The sequence below is a fragment of the Etheostoma spectabile genome, chromosome 15 (genome assembly GCF_008692095.1).
Source record: "Etheostoma spectabile isolate EspeVRDwgs_2016 chromosome 15, UIUC_Espe_1.0, whole genome shotgun sequence".
NCBI lineage: Eukaryota > Metazoa > Chordata > Actinopteri > Perciformes > Percidae > Etheostoma > Etheostoma spectabile.
In genome coordinates, this window is record NC_045747.1 from 20,886,582 (window position 1) to 20,892,291 (window position 5,710).

Below are 5,710 nucleotides of genomic sequence, written 5' to 3' on the forward strand. Positions count from 1 at the left end.
TGTTGCCGTTAAATGGGTTGGCGTGGACCTGTTAATAAGCGTTAACTGACAGCACTAATTCATATGTACTATCTGAGGTTTTTCATCTGGAGGGCCCATTCATCAGTGGAGAAGAAAGGAGCTCACCCAGAGCAGTTTTCTCCGACCTTCCGTCTGGGGGGATCGCGGACCTGATGGAGGCCTACTGGCCCTGGAAACATCGCCATGGTGACACTGGCTCCCGAGCTGGGCGGCAGCCAATCGGTGGTGAAGGAGCTCTGCCAGGGGCTCACTGTGTCGTTAGGTGAGCACCACGTACTCACCTCATTTCCCCCAAAAACCTTGTTTTACACCTTGAATTGAAGAAAAACATGAAGTTCTGTTAGTTTATTATCTGCAAACTCCTCTGACTCATTTACTATTTCCCTCTGTAGGTCACTCTGTGGCCACCGTCCCAGGCTGAGGAGGCCGTTCATCACGGAGCCTCCTTCATCACTCACCTCTTTAACGCCATGCTGCCTGTGAGTCTCGCAGTCTCAGAAATGTGTCTAACAATATTGTAATGCAGCGTATAACTTTCACTGCATGATCTTAGAATGACCTTTGAAGAAAAGGTAAAACAATCTTGAGTTGAAGAGGAAGACGTTTTCAACGGGATGGCTGACAGCATTTTGAGGAAAATAACAGATACCAAGCCACGTTTAAGTCCAAAGTCTGGGCCCAAGGTTGCTCTGGGTTCTGTAGTTTTATTTATGTAAATGTAAATGAACTGTTCTTTGTGAGTACAGGAACCATTCACACACATTCACACACTGGGCCGAGCTGCCGTACAAGGTGTCACCTGCTCATCAGATAAACACTCCACACACATTTACACTCCGAAGGCAGCATCAGGGGCAACTCGTTTCAGAGTCTTGCCCAAGGACATTTCGACATGGGACTGCAGGGCCGGATCGAACCACAGTGAAAAAAGGAGAACCTTTTTTTATGGGCATTTTGTATTCATAGTTACAATTTCATGCTGTGTCATTATTGGATTGTTCAGCAATACATTCATTATCGCAGAATTGCTGTATCGCATATTCTCTGTATTGTGAGAAATCTTATTGTATCGTTGAGGTACTTGTTTATCCCATCCCTAATCATGAGACAGTTTGTAGAGTGGAGGTGCAGTTCAGTGCATTGCTTAGACGGTATGAAGGGGGATCGTCTGGGAGTCAAACTGCCAGTCTCCTCCCTAAGCATCTGCTTTTCTCTTTGCTGTGTTGTGATCCAGTTCCACCATCGGACCCTGGTATAGTGGGTCTCCGACCAGCGACCAGGTTCCTGCAGGCAGGACAGTCTACTACGGCATGATAGCTGACGGATCCACATAACCCTGCGGCCCTACGCATCGCCCACAGAGCTCACCCTTCAGGTCTGTGGAGGCTGTTGTTGTCATAGAAAGAGTACTGAACTATAGACAGCCAAGTCCTGATGTCACTTCCTGTCGTCATTTAGCCAAAAAGAACAACGTGTTATGTATTGTGTTTGCATGCATGTATACAGTACATGTATATTGTGTGTGCATGTATGCTGCATACTATGTGTATGTATACATGTATAATAAGTGCAGAATTAAATTGTTTTTGTATTAACTAAAGCACAAAATAGAAAAATATGTTTTTTATCTTCTTTCTTCTCCTTTTTAACATGGAATCCCTATTTGAATATATAAATCATTTAGAAAGATATGTTTGCTGAAGATTTTTGCTTTCTTTTTTGCCTGTTCGAAAAATGCACGTTCCTATTCATCTTTTTTTAACGCGTCCTAAAAATAAACTGATGCCTTTGATATGTGTTTGCACCTCAGGTTTGGTGTTGGTGACGATGCGATCACAGCAATGGGTCTCCCTCCTGGGCGTCACACTCTGGGCCAGCAGGTCATTGAGATCCAGGGTCTGCACGCTTACGTTGCAGGTCTCAAGTTTTTCTTCAGTTTTTGTACCAATACATTTTCTATTTAATTGTGGTGCTGGTAGGAGGTAACACAATATAGTTTTATGCCTAATTTACACTACACAACACTGGTCCTCATTTCACTGGCCAACGTGTTTGGGGACTCCACGACAACATTCCCACATCCGAGGCAAATCGTGTTGGCCTGGCGCTCGCTATTTGGCTCTCTGGTGCTTTGAGTGACGCACGTGCCATGCCTCGTGGACCCACCCCAGATTTCTAGCATGCTAAATATCCGGACTTGAATTAATCCATATCCCAATGCATCCCGATGCTTCACCTCCTCAATTTATTTACATTGCTACACATGTTTCATCAACAATTCAAGCAGTCGGATATATAGGAACTCACCTTTTAACTGTTGTGGTCTTCAAAAGACACTTCCTGAAGTAGGGGTCTGAACACAGCAGACAACAGGCGAAAAAAGCAGCGCCCGAAAATAACAAGACAACACATTAGGCAGTAATCCATTATGGTCTGTCACCTGGATCAGAATGTCCAGGTCCGCATCGTGAGCATTGATAATTTCACATGCACCCCTGAACTATCTAGACATTGCCTGGAGGAGCTGTATGTCGAAATCATTTGGATCGGACATTAAGAGAGAGTCTTGACTTGATGTTTTATGACCAAATTACAACCCAGCTCCTGCATGTCTGCCTCCTGCACGCTCTACCCAGGCGCCCCCCTTTACCTCAACTAAACATAGTATTTCCATTGAGAATGTGTCTGATACATGTACGTCTCCTGTTGTGTGCTACATGTGTGAAATGGAAATTCTGGACAATGTCAGGACTAACTCCTCGGGCGTTCATATGTTCATTGTGTTATGTGTTGCATTTGCAACAAGTTGTTGTTTCATACCTCAAGGAAACATGCTACAATAGTAAGGTGCATGGAAACAAGTTCTTTTGTGAACACGTGTGCCAACGACAACAACCCCTTACCCAGAACTGTCAACATACACCCCTAAGGCCAGAACTGGCCGCTGAAGGGTCCAATCCGCCAACTGGATGACTTTACAGTCTAAAAACTGCAGGTCATTAATTCCAATCTACAATAAAATGCAGAGCTATTTCTATCTGTCAACTGAGATGGCACTGTCCTAAGTTACTCCCTATGCTGGAACCACACACACACACGACACACCCACACACACAACACACACCACACACACACACACACACCCACACACACACACACACACACACACACACACACACACACACACACACACACACACACACACTGTCAAGTTTACAGGCTGCGTTCAGGCAGGAGCCCACCGTGGAGCGTGTCTTTGTCCAAAAGAAGAAAAGTAGACACGAGGGAGTCAGGTTTTCAAAATGGACCAGTCCCTATCTTTCACATGTAAATGGAAGCCATTGTACTTGGTGTGTTCACAGCACCGTTGCATGCTTAAGGAATCTAATATTCCTCACCAGACTCATCATGACCCTCATGGTTTTACTGATCCGAACCACTGTATCAAATTGGTCTGGATGTGGCCTGTTAAAATTAGTTAATTAAGAATAAAAGTAAAGAAGGTGATGCCCCCACCCTTCTTTATGTTTCTTCTTTGTTTTATTGCTCCATATCAGCACAACAACTTGCAGCGCTTGTTTTTCGAACCAAATCCTGTCTTGCTCATCATAGTATTACATCATGTCCCGTGTCCCGTGAAACACAGCCGAGATTACAACATAGACTCCAGATTAAAACGAAGCCATTGGGAGCTTAGACAGTGCAGTGATCTGACCACTGTGAAAGTCATGTAACGTGAGCTTAATGACACTTCTGTGTTTTGACTCTTTCTCTCTTTTAGGCACTAAGACGCTCTGCGGCAGCATTGCCACGATGGACATGTGTGTACGCCACTTTAAACATGCTTCAGGTGAGTTTAAAGCAGCCAAAAAATACTCCAGTTTAAAAATGTTGGAACGAGATATGATTTTACGACTCTCTTGTCCTTGGTGTAAGTCGAGAATTTTCACGAGAGTTTAAAATGATCACTTCCTGGAAATATAATCTTTTCCCGGGACTCCTCATTAATGCCTTTTAACCGTTGTGTTGTCTTCCCGTCAAATTGAAAATCCACACTTTTGTTGACCACTTTTATGGATGCTTTTTTACTTTTTCTTACATTTTTGTGTCCCTTTTTTCAATACTTTTGACGCTTTTTTTCAATGTTTGTCACTTTTTTTTGATGTTTTCAACACTACGTAACACTAACTCATTAACGTTTTTACAGTTTTACAGTTATTTTGGGATTCATGATCAATAAATCTCATTTATAGGAAATTATACCTAATGTTTGACTCAGAAAAGCAGAAATTAGGAATATTTTGACTAAATTGAAGGAAAGTATGTTGATGGATAGCCAACTTTTAATCCATTCTATTTCAAAAACAACTTCAATTTTTTTCCAAATGCTATAAAGTGAATAAGACACCCAAAATTAATGAAAATAGAGTTTGTACTGCCAAAGAGCGTTGTGTGTAATAATCATGTTATTTGGAGTAATTACAGTAGGTAATTAAAAAGAACATTAATATAGGAAAACGGGTCATTTGACCCAGACAACAGGAGGTTAGATGTTTAAAAACCAGAGCTGCATATAATTATTATAAATAGCAAGTTCTTTCACGACATAAAATATTCTTCATTATTTAAAACCCTGAAAATCTCAGAATCCCGAATCCTGCAGAGTTAGAAGAGAATTTAAGATGCATAACGATCTAAATCCCAGTTATTTAACCCCTAACTTCACCAACAACTCCACCATGTTTTCTCTGAACAGGCTGCAGTGTAGAGGAAGCTCTGGAAGCTGCCTCGCTCATCCTGCCAACCTCCTGGTGTGCAGCCACAAGAAGGGAACCCTGGACTACGATCAGACCAGGTCAGGATTTACTGCATAAAAGAATCCCCCTCTGCTGTGTAGGCCAAAACACTAATCGTGTTTACCCTGACTGTGTTTTCAGACCTCGTTTTGCTCGATGATGCCCTCAACGTCAAGCCACCTTCATTTTTGGAGAGGAGTGTGGAGAAAAAACCATAGAATAAGAAGAAGCCTGCAGATGGAAACGGCCCGGCCTGACCCACGTGCCTTTACGGGACGCTGTTATGCACAGAACCACAAATCTTGTAATGTTTTAGTTCATCAGAACACAGATGCTTTGCATTTAGAACATGTCAGGTAAGCTCAAACAAGGCTTCAGATGTCCTAAAAAGGCCACCGTACAGAGCAAACCTTTTAGATATAGATACACTTTCCTCAAGACCTCTAGATCTAAAATGCAAAGTTGTTCATCCAGAAATATTGTTTATATGGAGTGTAAATGTGTGTTACAGCCCCACAAGACTGCTACAGTTGTTTTTGGCTGACTTTGCTTTTCTTTTACACATAGAATTTTTTATTTAAGCATCTTCAATTCACTATCACAATTGAACTCTGAATCCATTCATTGTACTTTATCTGAATGTAAGTAGATTTGAGTTGATTTCTGACATATTCAGTTTTTTTTTAAAATTATGAACTTATTGCATAAAAGTATGCTTCCGATGCTTTACTGTTTATTTTCACACTTTACTCAGATGTGACTAAGAAACATGTTGGTATAAACTACTAAATCAACTTTCACTGAATGTTACTGTAATATTTCTGCTTCTTAACAATAACATTTACTGTTTATTTCATCTGTTGTTTGGGTGGATTTCTGTTGTGCGGTTTCTG

The 5,710-nt window shown here is 41.7% G+C and overlaps 1 pseudogene; it reads left to right on the forward strand.

Moving 5' to 3' along the window:
* LOC116703249 (N-acetylglucosamine-6-phosphate deacetylase-like) overlaps positions 1-5,040 on the forward strand; it is an 11,331-nt pseudogene extending 6,291 nt beyond the window's left edge.
* The last annotated feature ends 670 nt before the right edge of the window (positions 5,041-5,710 follow it).